This window comes from Notamacropus eugenii, chromosome 3, assembly GCF_028372415.1.
Source record: "Notamacropus eugenii isolate mMacEug1 chromosome 3, mMacEug1.pri_v2, whole genome shotgun sequence".
NCBI lineage: Eukaryota > Metazoa > Chordata > Mammalia > Diprotodontia > Macropodidae > Notamacropus > Notamacropus eugenii.
In genome coordinates this window covers 446,861,707-446,878,369 of record NC_092874.1, presented here as the reverse complement: position 1 = coordinate 446,878,369, position 16,663 = coordinate 446,861,707, and the positions used below count along the sequence as shown (strand labels likewise).

Genomic DNA, 16,663 nt, shown 5'->3' with positions numbered 1-16,663 from the left:
AATTGTCAAGATCTGGTTGAAGGAATTGTAATTAAGAGCTTTGAAACATACTCATATCTAAGAAGAAAGAATGAAGAGCCCAGAATCTGTTGAAATAATTTAAGACAGAATGTTCTCTTGCAGTTAAGAGATTAGGGGTTGAACTTAATTATATAAGACAAATGAATTATGTAATTGTATTCTCTCTGTGGATAGAGAGGAAGGAAGGAATTAAAGAGACTTCTTACGAATCATTTCCAGTCTCCCACATCATTTGTTCCCCCTACAAAGTATTACCAAATGTGTGTAGGTATATATCTGTATGTAGGGCGCCAAACCCTGGGTACCATATTTAAGGAGAGACACCGACAAGCTGTAGTGCGTATACATGAGAACAACCAGGGTCAGGTGGGGACTGAGCAGCGTGTGATGCAGGTGAATGGCTGGTAGAAAAGAAGATTTAAGGAGAACATAATAGAAATTGCTTCTCTTTATATAGCACTTCCTGGCTTATAAAATACTTTTGTTACTGTTCTGTCATGTACCACTCTCCATGACCCCATTGCAGAGTTTTCTTTGTTTCTTTTCATTTTCTTTGTTTTCTGTTCAGGCATTAGGGGTTAAGGGTCATATAGCTAGTAAGAATCTGAAGAAGGATTTCTAATCAGGTTTTCTGACTCCACACCAGGTGCTCTATCCACTGTGCCACCTAGCTGCCCCTATTTTGCCTCCCAGGAAAGAGACTGGAATGGTTTGTCATTTCCTCTTCCAGATCATTTTTTCAGTTGCTGAACTGAGGCAATAGGATAAAGTGACTTTCCCAGGACCACAGGGCTGGTAAATTTTCTGAGGTCGGACTTGAACTCGTGAAGATGAATGTTTCTGATCTGAAGTCTAATGCTCTATCCATTGTGCCAATATACATATAACTGTATTTCTGAAATATATACAAAGGCAGTTATATATTTAAACATTTTCCTCTCTCACAATAATTCTCTCAGGTAATGCAATTATGAATCCATTTTATTGATTAGGCAAATAGTAATTACTCAAAATATTTTAAACAGACTAACAATTTTCAGTATCATTTTCTATTGTGATGACTGACCCCTTTTCCCATCCTACCACCATCACTATAGAAGCACAGTGGGGCAACATGGGACTGTGAAACACTTTATGTATTTCTTTGTTTTATGAGTTGTAATAGTCAAAAAATCCATACCCAGTCATTCAGTCTTTTCTTGGTAAGACATTTAGTACTTGGCTAGGTTTATCACAAAGGGATTGTTACAACAAATTATATGAAAGATATCCACAAACGGATTCATGAAAGGACAAGGATGAGATTCAGTCACCTAGTGAAAATGATCGGGAAGCTTGCATTGGAAGCCTCATAATACGAAGAATGCTAAAGGAAGCTCCCCCACCCCCAGCATGGTGGATGGACTCCCTGTGGAGAATTTATGGGAGAACATGAACGAGGCACAGGATTAGAGGCTATGGATGGATAGTTTATGATAGGAGCAGGGGACAGGGAGGGAGTACCTACATTGATAAAATTACAAATTCATTGAGGTGAGGAAACATTGCAATAACACAATGGCATCTTGATTGTCAGAATAAACAAAAAAAAACCCCACAAGATAAGATGAAAAACAGTGAGAAATACTGCTCTCAATCTTACCTTCTAACTATATTCTTTCTCTCAGGAGAAAAAGAAAGCAAAAAGGAGGCATAACTCTATTGTGAGCACTACCTCCTAAGACAGATGTAAACTTATTATCATAGTGATGGGGGGTATAATAGCATACGGTTCTTATTGCCTGTTATACGCAAATGAGCCAAAGAAGATCCATTTGCTTAGCTGATACATGCAACTTTGAGATTTGAGTGTTTAATTAAGGCAAGGGTGGTTGCTTTCATTTGTCAGAGCCTGTGAATGGCCACAGTGAAATGTGCTGAGTGGGCTGTCCTTCCTTAGCATGAAGTCATTGAAAGCTCTTGGGCTAAAAGAAAGAACGGCCTTATTTCTCCTTTGTCCTAAGCAGATTGATGGAGTACCATGCAGGAAATGGGAATAAATTAACTCTATTTAAAAGAGAACATTGGACCCAGGACTGTTACAGCCTGTAAGCCCAATAACACATATTCACCATGATGAGGGGCGGGCTATTAGCAATTTGCCAAGCTTATTCAAGTGAAGTCTATGACACTCAAAAGCACACCAGGCCATCTCAGTAACAGAACAAGAAGTCAAAATATATAATGTTCTTCTGCAAAAAGGTTATCCAAATGATGTAAATAATAGGAAAATCCTTCACCAGTGCATAGTGGTTGGTACTAACTACACACAGCCCTTCAAAAATAGACTCTTGATGAGTCAGTTCAATTCAGGTTTTTATTAGGCACCTATAATATGGCAAATTATTCTGGTAGAGCCTTACTGTTGTTTAGTCATTCAGTTATCTCAGACTCTTTCTTACCCAACAGACCACAGCTCACCAAAACCATTCATGGTGGTTTTCTTTGCAAAGATACCGCAGTGGTTTGCCATTTGCTTCTCCAGTGCATTAAACAGAGGTTAAATGACTTGCTCAGGTTAATACAACTAGTAAGTGCCTGAGGTCACATTTGAACTCAAGTCTCAGGTCCAACTGACTCAAAGTCCAGTACTCTATCCACTCTGCTAGCTAGTTGCCCCTCTGCTAGAATCTAGTGTAAAGGGGAAAAAAATTGAAATAATCCTTGAGTGCAAAGACCTTATATTCTACTAGATAATGATGACTACATTGGTTAGGTTCAGATTGTTGAGGGAATCAGAAACCAATCTGAGGATTATAGATGTAAAATTGCAAGGGGTCTTAGAGGTCATTTAGTCAAATTCCTTTAGTTTGTCCATACGGAATTGTGGGCCAAAGAGGTTAAGTGATTTGCCTAAAAGCCCAGTGTAGTAAACAGAAGAATCAAGGTTCCAACCCTAATCTTCTGATTATAATTTTGCTATATGATCTCCCCAAGATTTACCACACCCAGTATTCTCATTTGGTCTCCTCCTATTCAGATACTAAACAAGTCTAACCATGCTTAGATTCTAATTGCAGATAAAAGCAGAGGGGGGATATTAATCTGATATACACAATAGAAATATTGAAAGTTGTAGCTATAAGTAGTAATATGACCAGGGAATTAGTATCAGGATGTGAACTAATTATTTTGACTCAAGTATAATGGAATGATTGGAATGTTTAGAGACTGGAGGTGGAAGGACCATTTAGAGGACTATTGTAATAGTCCTGACACCATAATGAAAATGTGAAGTAGTATTCTGGCAATGAGGATGGATATGAGGAGGCAGCCCAGACACTTGTTACATGTGTGACCCAGGACAAGGCACTTCTTTATTTCTGTCTCAGTTATCTTGTCTGGATAACAGGGATAATCATAACACCTACCTTGTGCAGTTATTATGAGAAGCAAATGAGATAATATTGGTAAAGTGTTTTGCAAACTTTACAGCACTTTGTAAATGTTATCGTCACCATTATTTATAATTAGTATTATTGTTAGTAAGCGTTATTCCTAAGGCATAGCTATAACCATATCCCTTCCCATCTCAGGAGGCTCCAGTAACTCCCTCTTCCCTCTAAGTTAAAGTACAAACTCCTTATTAAAAGTCCTACATGATCTGGCACCAAGCTTTCCTTGTTGATTAGCCTCATGGTTCTCTTATCTCTATCACTCAGTCAAATAAGACTCCTTATTACATCTCATACATGACTACTTTCCATCTCTGTCCTTGATGCTTTTGCATATTATCTTCCCCATGTCTGGCATGAACTAACAGCCTTGCCCTTTAAAAGTCCCTCCTCACTTCCAGAGCTCAGCATCCCTGGTTTATTTCAAAATCCTGCTCAGGGAAGATCTTGACGTAAGTCTTTCCTAAGCGTATTAATTGCTACTGCCTCCCTTGGACCATTCCACTGAAACAATGTCCTTATTGTCTATACGTTTTCTATTTATTTATGTGTGTTCTTAATGTATCTCACTTAAATTTTTTGAGGACAGAGACTGTTTTGCATTTGGCTTTGTTTTCTCAGAGGAAAAAGAAACTAGCAAAGTGCCGTAAGAAGTTGCTTAATAAATAACTAGACTCACTGACTTGACTTATGTGTGAAAGACCACTGGGGGATAATACAATGATTTAGTCACTTAGGAGATTCACAGGAAGAATTACTTCATTAACTAGGGAGTTTCAGACAATGGTAAAAAGCAGAAGTAGCCATAGAGGAAGTCAGTCAATTTATTTCTGTACTTCATTTCTTATCTTCTCTGGATATGGAGCTACCAAAGAAGAAGAAGAAAATATTGGTGTTGTTTAGAAAGGACAGGCAAACTATTGCATGACAGAGGGAGAAAAGCAAACAAGAAAAAAAACAAACACACAAAAAAACAACTTTGGAAAACAGCATACACTCTCAGGAATCAAGGACCCTAAAGGTACTTCAGAGAAATCTAATTTGACTAAAGGAAAGATAAATAAAAGGACGTTTACAAAAGTACAACAAGTCTGTGCAGAGGAAAACATTTCCGAGCTTGGAGTCAGAAGACCAGAGTTGAAGCCAAGATTCTGAAATTTACAAGTTTATAACTATGGTCAAGTCATTCATACACTTAGGTCCTTTGTTTATTCGTTTCATCATTTAAATGGGGATAATTCTACTAGTACTGACTGTTTCATAGTATTTCTTTCAGGAAGGTACTTTCCAAATTGCAAAGTGTTATGAAATATGACATTATTATTTCCTGGACATGAGAGCTGTTTTTACAGTGCTATTTGAATTTGATTTCTATTTCACAATGTTACCACTACATAAAGGATGAGAGGCAACCAATATTTCTTAAAGATTTACCACATGCCAGGCAAATGCTAGCCAAAATCAAGACAGACCTTTCTCTCAAGGAGGACATATTTGAATGGGGGAAGAAAACATGGAAAAGGGAGTTGAAAATTTGGAAAGAGAAGGTACTCATATATCTATGGGACAGAAACATAGATGGGAGTACAGTATAGCATGACTGGCCTAGGCTTATCCTGAAAATGGAGGACTCTACAAATGGGATAAGAGTGAAAATGACCTAGTCCTAGAAAGAAGTTAGAGCTAGGGGAAAATATGTGTGTGTGTGTGTGTGTGTGTGTGTGTGTGTGTGTGTGCGTCTGTGTGTGTGTGTGTATGCATATATATGTTTTTTTTCAGCAAAATAAAATATTTTTAGAAAACAAAATTGATAGCCCTTCCTTGATACATAGATTTGATATTTCTGTATTCTAAGCTGAAAGAATTAAGAAGATCTATTTTAAATCTATGTAAGACTTTTTTCTGGGAAAAACACTCAACTAGCATTCTAACCTTTTTTCAAAGACCTGTTATATCTTTACATCTCTAATCCTGGGAATAAGAAAAATAGCAGGTTCCTATGAAATTTTAGTAAAACCAACAAATGGACATACAGAGAAGAGAAATTCATTTGCTCTTGATTTTTCGCTAGAATAACCTTCAGAACCTAAGTTGTGAATGGATCTACGTGTCATATACGCATTTCAGAAGTTGCGAGTGACACTTTTAATGTCATGATAGATTTGTACTGACTTTAGACATCCATCGTCTAGTGCAACTTCTCATTTTACAGATGAGGAAACTAAGGACCAGAGACTTTAGTTCACTTGTCCAAGATTTCTAGAATATTAAGAGGCAAATTGTGAATCCAGCTTGTTTAATTTTAGATCAGTCTTCTTGCCACTATACTGCAATCTCCTGCATTCATTGAACTAAAGATACTGAATTTCAGTATAAAGGTGATATACTCAACATTTATTTCTGTTTTATCAAATACATGTTATTTCTTGTGTAAAATCGGTCTCTAATGCAGTCATTCTCAATAAGCTCAGGTCTTAGTCTTTCTTGACTTTGGGGAGGGTAGTTATACAAGAGAGAATAATATATATGAGCTCTAATCATATCTCTTTAGCCCTAATCGTACCTCCTCACAATTGATTCAATCAAAATACCCTATGCATTTTGACGACTCTCACTCCTCTCTATAAGTACAGGTCATTCCTCTAATCAAGGTTGGCCCAGTAGGCCTACCCACCAATACTTTTATGTCTTATTGTATTATAAGAAAATAAAAGCAAACAAAAAAACCTTTTAAATTTTCTTTTTCTGAGTTTTGTCTCTTTAATCAGGGCAGAGACTCAAACATAGAATTTTCCTTTTAACAACTTCTTCTGTGGGGAAGTTAGGTATCATAGTCATCAGACCTGAAGTTAGGGATGAGTTGAAATCTGGCCTCAGGTACTATCTCTCCATATGATACTGAGCAATTCATTTAACCTATCTCAGCCTCAGTTTACTTGTCCATAAAATAGGAATAGTAGCACCTACTTTGCAGGGTTGTGGTTTGGATCAAATGTGATAATAATTTTAAAGCACTTAACAGTGTCTTGCATACAGTAAACATTTATAAATATTTATTGTTATATTATCATTTATTTATAGGAATATAATAATACTCAAGAACTCAATTGTATCCATGATCTCATTGGTGCAAGTGTTTCTTCAACCTAATATAGTTGAAAACTAAGCCATGCTAAGCCATTCTGTGAATTCTTGGTCATCACCCTCTATGAGTTTGGCATGTTGGGGAGAGGGTCCACCCAACAATCTGGTAAATTTCCTTTCTTTCTCCTGATATCCAGCAGATGCCAGTGAAGTGTAAAGACTGTCTATCACTATTTTTTCTTGCCAAGTGAACAGCCCATCTTTTCCATCACTTGTACATTCTATGACATTCTTTTTTATGGTTCTTCCTGATAATCTTGCTGATAAATAATGTGTTGTAAGATTATCACACCCACCATATGCCTTTCAGCTATCCTGTAATATTCAGTTCTTCTAAGATAGTTGTGTTCACTAACTTGTCAGCATTATTACTGTAGCTAACACTTATTTAAAGATTATAAACCATTTTACATACGTTCCATTAGTAATCCTTTGAGATAGCGTTATAAATATTATTATCTCCAGTTTATAGGTGACAAAATTGAGGCTCACAAGTATTAAGTGACTTGTTTGGGATCATGTAGATGTTATCTTTAAAACACAGACCTCTCCTAACTCTAGGTCCAGCACCCTTGTATCTATTTTTGAATCACTGAGTTAATGGCCATCACCATAATTATTTGAATAAGGATTATGTCCATGAATTCTAGAAGTTCAAAAATGAGAATTAGGTTTGATCAGTTCTCCCTACCCAGTTAAGTCACAACATGTAATAGCAAAGACCTCTCTAAACAAGTGATTGTATAGCAAGGCAGCATCTTTATGTAAGAGAGTAGAAAGGAAAAAAATGTGTACAAGAGGTATCTAAATGAGGATATTCTTTACTGTCCCCAGAAGTTAAAAGCTATGCTATAGTCTGAGTCTAGATTAGAGTAGTAATATGGCTGCTCCCAAAATGGATTCCCAGTTTTTCCCTTTTCCCTCTGATATGCATTATGGTTATTGTCTAGATCCCTTCCCTGTCGCCCCTTCCCCATGGTAGTGATGATAGGGAAGTGAGAATTATCTCTTCTTTCTATTATCAGATTTATACTTTGGGATTTGGGGTACTAGAATTGGTTAAAGGGGTAAATAATTAATAAAAGAAAAAGGGAAATGGGAGGAAACTCCGACTCATGCCATGACTCACTTGGTATATGTTCTTATAAAGATAGGTATCTACATTTCATGTCCTTGGCTAGTTTTCTGAGAAACACTTTCCTATATATGATGATGGAGTCATATAAAGGGGAAAGAAAGTGGCAAAGTATGCTCTTGGCCTGAAGTTTTCAGTTAATCCTCATCCCATCAGTGACAATGAATACCTTCAAAGTATCTTTTATCAGTGAGGAAAGTTAAGCATGGTTATACAGGTAGATATTAAGTAGAGTTAAGATTGTAACCCAGATCCTTTGACATCAAATTCAATCTTTTGTCCACTGCTTCGTAGTTCCTCTTGAATAGCTAGCATATATAACACTTTCTGTGTTTCAAAGCACTTTAAAAGAGTATTTCATTTCATCTTCATCATAACACTGGGAAATAGGTGCTATTTTATAGATGAGCAAATAGAGGTTGATAGAGGCCATTGACTTGCCCAAGTGTCATACAACTAAATGAGACAAGATTTGAATTCAGATTTTCCAACTCCAAATCCAGTGTTCTTTCCATTGGGCCACCTAACTGCCATTACTCATGGAACACACAGCCAATATGTATTTGAGGAAGATTCAGTGTCACTAAATATAACCCTTCCTCAAAGAGGCAAGTACTTCATAGCATTCAGGTACCCAGGGTCACCTTTATGCTATGATAAGTAATGAATACTGAAGATCAATTTGTGTGGAGGGTATTAGATATGCACATATATACATATAGCACAATATGTTTATATTCACACATAAACACACAGGTTGGTGTTAAGCTATACACATGTACATATATGTCATACATGTATGTATGTGTATGTAAGTTTGTGTGTGTGCATACAAATTCATTCATATGAGCAGGTCTATGAGTTTCTTCTTGTAGTGAACTGCTTTGGGAGATTTTGAAGAAGAAAGCAATGCAGAGTGGAATCTGCTCTGCAAATTTCAGACTTTTAGAATTGCCTGAGTCCCTGAGAACTTCAAATGACTTGCTCTGGGTCACACATACACATATCAGAGGGAGGAACAGAGCCTATGTCTTACTGATTCTGGCACTGGCTCACTGGCCATGAGGCTATCATGCTTTCATTTCTTTTCATATATTTCTTTGACCATGAATTTAAATCATATTTTGAAATTTTTACTTAAAGTATTACAAAAAGCATTTAATAGTAACTTCAGAAACCAAGGATAATTAGAGCAAATGTTCATTTTCACTATTTTTTCTGGTCTTGAAGTTAAAAATGTTACTGTAAATTTTAGGAAAAACAGAATTAAACACAATTTGATTTTTTTCCTTTGATTTTTATCTTGGGATTTTTTTTTTCCTTCTTACTGACAGTAGGAAAACAAAAACAAATATAAGACCTTTTTCAATGAATGCACATGTATTGCAAGGATTCTCTAGGCGTTTTCCTTCAAATTTTAGTAAAAAAATTGACATTTTAATTCTAAAAGTTTTCTCTTCAAATGTTGAGAAAGCTTTCCAGCTTTCATGTTCTCCTTAGATAAAACGTCTCTGGAAATACACACACACACACACACACATACACACACACACACACACACAGAGTCTTGCTTAAAGCTTAATGGATCACATTTCAAAATACATCCCATTCCACTTCTCGACAAATTCTAACCATTTCTCCTTTCAGGCAGGTAACTGAGGTCTGATTCTCTTTTCATCATCAGATTTAGAGAAATCCGAAATATTTGATTCATTGACATCTTCATGAAAGACACCAAATAATGACCCTTTTATTTTCTCTTCATTTTAATTAACCTTTGTGTTTTGTTAGTGTTCATGTTAATTAGATTTCAAATCAATTCACCATGGATTAACCACCTAATATATGCACAGAAATATGTTAGTGGCTAAGGATACAAAGAATAATAAAGCTAGACTTTGACTTTCAAGAACTCATAATTCCATGGGGATTGAAAGTATATGCCTAATGCATATTTAAACAAAAGAATTCAATACCTTAAATGATGTCACTAAAATGTGAAAATCTCTGACTACCTGCATAGCAGTAATTGGTATTAACCACATTCAAAGATTGCCCTGGGAGCTTGGAGTTAACCTTTCCAATGAACTTTTATTCAGGAAATTGATAAGCATGTTTTTTTTTTTTTGCATAAATAGCATTGAATTAAGATACTGTACCTTTTGTCTATTGACTCAAGGCATTTTGTTAACCAATAGATGATTACTGTTGTTGATTTAGTTGGTTTGTTTGTTTTAAAGTTCATATCATCTTAGATTTGGAGTTGGAACAAAATTTTGATATATACTAATGTAATTTTGTTTGGTCATTGCAGTTGTGTCTGACTCTTCAGTACCCCATTTGGGGTTTTCTTGGCAGAGATACTGGAATGGTTTGCCCTTTCCTTCTCCCGCTCATTTTACACATGAAGAAATTGAGGCAAACAGGATGAAGTTAATTGCTCAGGCTCACATAGCTAGGAAATGTCTGCCCAGTGCTCTATCCATTGAGCTACTTACCTGCCCTCTAATATAAAACTTCAGCTTTGTACATTAAAGGTTTTAGGGCCCATTCAAAATTTTCTATGGACTGGGAGACACATAGCATATTTGTTTTGTGTGCTGCTGTTTCAAATATTTACGGTTTTTAAATACTTGAATGTATTTAAAAATACATTTTAAAAAAAGCCCTACTCTAGAGACTGTATCATCTGATTAAAGCGATTTGAGAAGTTTTTGTAAAATGGAATTTTTCACCTATGCCATGTCTAACTTTGAAAGCTAAACAATATCTTAAATAAGCTTGATTAAAATTGAAATGTGGACGCCAGGGCCTTGTGCTTTCATTATCTCTCTGAATCATTAGATTTTCCCTGGGTTCAAAGAAGGAGGTTCAGTGATAAAGAATTTAATACTGTATTATTTAACTCCATAGCAAAATAGACCCACCTATCATCTCTTCCCATATTCCATGAAAGTTGCTGCTTCCATTTTCCATCTTCTAGTTTTGAGACCTCTTGGGAAAACTGATTCACTTATTGATTTCAATGCTCCCAATCTTATGGAATACAAGACTTGCATTCTTTTATGGTAGGTTGTAATAGATACGTATTCAAATTTTAAAATTGGAACAGGAAACTTTGGAATCATAAGAAAATGATACAAATTGAAACATCGAACTTTAATATTTTGTTATTTTAAATACTAAGGCAGGGGACTGTGAGTGCGGAATATTGCTTGCATTTTCAGATTGAAAAGAGGTAATTATGCTGTCAGTTATTCTTGACATTGTGAGATAATACTTTTAACTGAAACATGATTCTAGATTGCTATATATCATGTACAAATAGATTAAACCTTGATAGGACATATTATCCATTAAGAACATATTCTCATGTGAGAAAACCCAGGGAAAGAATGTTGGAAAGCATTTAATGAAGGGAGGGGTAAAGTGATTTTGGTATTATAGTACAGGCAGCCTAGGCCAAAAGAGGAAATGGACGAAAAGTTTGGGAAACAGATCGCAAGAAAACATGACACGATGTCAGAAATGATGAGGACTTGAATTATCCAGATATCATTTGGAGTTCTCTCTGTCAAATCAGAATAGCATGTAACTTCTTAAATTTATCCTTCAAGAGACAGAGAAAGAATTAAATTCTGGAACTAATATGTAAGAACTGGTTTCTGGTTTTAAATTATTGGAGTGGGAGAGAACTGATCAGTCTTTCCTATATTGTACTTAATAAAGAAGAGGAAATCTGAACATAGTCTGACATGAGTATTTTATTTCTGAAATAAATCAAACTCATAAGTGAGGGAAAAAAGGTTATATTTCATCAGCCTGTGACCCTTGATCATCCATTTCTGAGTACATAATGCCGCATAAGAAAAGTTACAGAAAAGGTCTTTTATACTTTCAGGAGAAAAAAAAAAAAAACAGGTCGGGGTGGGGAATTATATGAAGAATGAGACCTGGTCATGAGGTTCTAGAAGTCCTTGGAAATCCAGTCAAGAAAGCTCACCTCATTCTGGTTGTTTTATCCTTCATTATCCAGTTTGTCATAAATTTTAACGAAAGAAGCAAGAATATTTGTTAAGCAAGATCTGTTTAGAAGTAAAGTCCCAGTCTGGGGACTCAGGGTGAGGCTCAGCTCAACCTAATTAAAATTAAATGTCTCAAGAATAGGAATGCAAGAACAATACTAAAATTCTAACATTACTAAGATTATTTAAAGGGAGTGATAGGTAATTTCCTGGTCAAGTCCAAATTGATTTCAAAACATTTATTGGAAGGACAGTTAGACTCTCTGAGGGTAAAACTAGAAATGTTTACTAAAAAGGAAGCTCCTAAGACACAATTCTAATAAAAAACCAAAATGGGAGTTATTTCAAGGAACCAATGTGTCTTCATAGGGAATTCACTGATTAAATTAGATTTTAAATATAAGTATTCATAAGAGGGTGGCAAAGTATTTATTCCTCATGCGAAAAGAATGGCTAAATTTCTAAATGAGCTGATTCTGTCAAGGCAACCCAAGGACAAGCAAAGGTATTTATTTTGGTGAGCCTTTCAATATGTTTTTATTTATTCCATTAAATATTTCCCAATTACATGTAAAAATGTCTTAACAATCATTCTTTTTTTAAAAAAATTTTTGGTTCCAACTTCTCTCCCTTCCTCTCATCCCTCTCTCCTCCTTGAAAAGGCAAGCAATTTGATATCAGTTATACATATCAAATCATGGAAGACATATTTCCATATTAGGTTACAAAAGAATACACACTTTTTTTAAGAAAAAGTATGCTACCAACTACATTCAGAGATCATCAGTTCTTTCTCTGGAGATTTATAACATTTTTATCATGAGTCCTTTGGAATTGTGTTGGATTATTGTCTTAATCAGAATATCTAATTTTTTCATATTTGATCATTGTTATTATATTATTATAATTATTACTGTATAAAATGTTCCCCTGGTTCTTTTCAGTACTTTTTGTGTCAGTCTTTTCAATTTTGGGGGTGAAGTCATATAAGTTCCCAATTTTTTTTTCCTTCTGAAAACATCCTGCTTGTCATTTCTTATAGTACAATCTACATCTACAACTTTTTTTCAGCCATTTTCCAATCGATAGTGGTGATGGTGTTTGTTGTTGTTCACTCATTTCAGTCATATTTGACTCTTTATGACTCCATTTGGGCTTTTCTTGGCAAAGATAATAGAGTAGTTTGATATTTTCTTCTCTGGCTCATTTTATAGATGAGGAAACAGAGGCAAACAGATTTAAGTGACTTGCTCAGGCTCACATAGGTAGTCACTGTCTAAGCCTGGATTTGAACTCATTATCTTTGTGACTTCAGACCCAGCACACTATCTACTACTCCACCTAGCTACCAAATTGATGGGCATCCCCTCAATTTCCAATTCTTTGACATCACAAGAGAGTTCTTACAAATATTTTCTACAAATATGTGATTTTACCTTTTCATTAATCTCTTTGGAATACAGACCTACTAGTCTTATTGATGGGTCAAAGTGTATGCAAAGTTTTATATATCTTTGTGAATTTTTTAAAATTATTCTCCAGAATGGTTGGAGCCATTTATGACTCTATCAACAGTGCATTAGTATTCCAATCTTTCCATATACCCTCCACCATTTTTGATTTTTCTTTTCTTTCATGTTAGGCAATCTGACAGGTATGAGATAGTACCTCAGAATTGTTTTAATTTGCATTTCTCTAATAAATAATTATTTAGAATATTTTATATGAATATTGATAGCTTTGATTTCTTCTAAAAGCTGTATGTTTATATCATTTGACCATTTATCAAATAGGGAATAACTCTTATTTTAAAAATTTCTCAGTTCCCTACATATTTGCAAAATGAAGACGTTATCAGATAAAATTACTATATTTTTCCTAGTTTCCCATTTTCTTTTTGCTTTTGACTGAATTAATATTGTTCATGTAAAAGTTTTTTTTAGCTTTAGGCAATCAAAATTATCTCTTTTACTTCCTGTGATTCTCTTTCTGTCTTGTTTGGTCATAAACTCTTCTCTGATCCACAGATCTGATGTGCTCTCTTAATTTACTCATGATGTCACCTATCAGATTTAAATAATTTATCCATTTTGACCTTATCTTGGCATATGATGTGAGATGGTGGTCTATGCCTTGTCTCTGCTAAAGTGCTTTCTAGTTACAATGCTTACTTTTTAAACTTGTGCTGTGGTGGTGGTGTTGTCGGTAGTTGTGCAAATGCTAAATGTTATGCTTAAAGTTGTAGTTATGGTTGAGCTATATTGAAAGGAAAAGTATGATCAGAGAATGTATAAGACTACTGCTTGGAAGTGATGGGACAACGAGAATTGTCAATAGGGTGAAAAAGAGAGTTACTCAAGTCTTATTTTGGATCTATTCTGCTTTGTACTGGAAATGTCAGTATAAAAATGGCTAAGGGGGAATTGCCCAAGGTAAGTAAGAAAATAGTAAGAAACTACCTATGTGTCCTTAATGAATTCAAACTTCCTGACTCCTAGTAAATAACTTGTAGTGATTACTGAACCATGCTTAGCGATATTTGAAGGACTATCAAGTAAGAGAGATGACACAAGATAAGAAAAAAGATCACAAGCTTGATTTTCAAAAAAGAGAACAGATTCAACAAATTACAGGCTTATGAATTTGACTTTGTTTTCTGGAAAATTCTGGCACTATTCATTGTAAAATGGTTAGTGAGCATCAGAAAAGGAAAGCAGTGGTTACAAAGAGCCAGCGTAACTACATCAAGAAAAGGTAGTGGCCGAATAATGTGTATAGATAAAATTTATTTAGATTTTTATCAAGCATTTGCTCAGATATTGTGTACTATTCTTGATATAAAATGAAGAAATATGGAATAAACAGAGATTAACTATATTTAGAACTAATTGGAGGACCAGACTAAAAGTGTACTCATTCACGGTGCAAAGGTTATATGGTAGGAGGTGTTCAGGAGAGTACAAAGCTCAAAAGGAAAGCTAATATACTGACTGAATTAGAATCCAAAAAAGTCTTAATAGACTAGAGCATTTCAGTTACTTAAGTAGAAACTGACCCTTGTAACTACATATTGACTTAGAAAACTACATATTAACATTATCTATGATGGTAGACTTGTCAGCCCAGTATAAATAAGAGGTTCAAAGTAACTGCCAAAAAAGCATACATAATTTTAGGCTACATTACTTCCCTCATCAGATCTTATTGAGGATTTTATTCAGTTCTTGGTACCACAGTTTAAAAAAGATATGGTGGATGTTAGAAAATGTCCAGAGATATGTCTTATAAGAATTGATTGAGGGGAAGGAAGTTGTTTAGCTAAGAGACATGAGTACTCAGAAGATTAAATTGTTTTCAGGTATTTGAAAAACTGTCATATAAAGGAGAGATTATATTTTTTTTCTGGATGACAGATGGCAGAATTAGGAACAATGGTTAGAATTTGTAAACAATCAACATTCTTTTTTGAGGTCAGTGAAACAAAGCAAAACAAAAAAATAGACAAACAAACAAAGAAAAAAAAAACCCCTTCTTAATAATCAGAACTGCCCCAAAGTGAAATGGACTGCCTTGAAAATTGAAATTTCCTCTCCTGGAAGTCTTCAAGCTTTTTGAAATACACTTTTTGAATATGTGGTGGGGGGATATTCCTTCTGTTATGAATTAGACTAGATGGCCACTGGGGTCCTTTTCAACTCTCCATTTCAGCCATTCTGTGATCTGGCCAATGTGATGGTTTGTTTTTCTTTGTTCAAAGGAAGAATTCTTTTGGTGGTGGTGGGTGGGGTGGAGTGGAGTGGTGTTTCAGAAGAAACAATTAAAAAGAAAAGAAATACATAAATTTCCACAGCGTCAATAAAACTTTTTTATGTTAAAACATTAACTTATAAAAATTAGTTATGGATAAATTTCAGTATTCTCTAGGGAAAAAATAGTAACTTTCCTCTAAAATGCTGAGTGAAATAAGATAAAAGAAATGTGAATTTAAGTTGATGAGGGATTTTCTTGATGGGCTGTCATGTGACTGAGTATACAAAGCCAACCAAAGCCTGTTGCCTGAACTTGAAAAGGCCTTGCACTTGTACACATGACATACACTCTGCAAAGAGGAGCCTGAAAGGGTCCTTGAAAGGAGACAAAAACATGATTCATTGTGCCCAGCTGGTACACTGATTAGAGAAATGTCAGCAAATTCCCTCACCCTCTAGAGAAGAAGGGGAAAAGAACAGGGAAAACAGTGAAAGGGAGATATCAAGCTTCCCAAGGAGAAACATCCCAATAAACGTATTGGCTCTTTAGGCTAATAAAAATAATGGCAGTCTGTTGTGAACTTTGGCCTTTTTACTCAGAATATAGGAATGTAGTTATCCCCTGGATAGATTCCATCAGGAAGGGAGATATATTGGATGAACTTTCACATGCCTTACTGACCCCAAGATCTGGAATAGAATTCCATAATCAAGTCTTAATGATTGCTTTCATGTAATATTTATATGTTGGCATTTGGCCTGGGATTCATCTTGCTGGTTCTGGTATCAAGCTATTTACTTATTTTTCATGGTGATAACTGGCTGACCAGCATAGTAGTTTTAAGCCCATTCAGCTATGTTAGGACTTGTCTTTCTGTTAAGGACTCAAGGACCTTACAAAGGTCTGCAAATGCTTTTACTTCAGAGGGCAGTCCATTTCACAGATTCATTTCCCTCTGGAAAACACCTGGAGTATGCAGCTCAGTGTTTATCTTTTCTTTTTCTTCATTCATTCAAGGGATTTGGGGGTTTTTGTAATGTATTCCTGCCATCCTCAACACCTTCGTTCTTAATTTAATCAGACTGACACTGTCAATTGAACACTAGCCATTTAAAATAACATTTAAAAATTGCTAAAATTCATTTTTGTCACTT

At 35.2% G+C, this 16,663-nt stretch overlaps 1 protein-coding gene across 6 annotated transcripts in view; it reads left to right on the top strand.

Moving 5' to 3' along the window:
- The window catches only part of CHL1 (cell adhesion molecule L1 like), a 272,185-nt gene that overhangs the window by 166,776 nt on the left and 88,746 nt on the right, over positions 1-16,663 (top strand). The gene's annotated exons all lie outside the window — the stretch shown is intronic.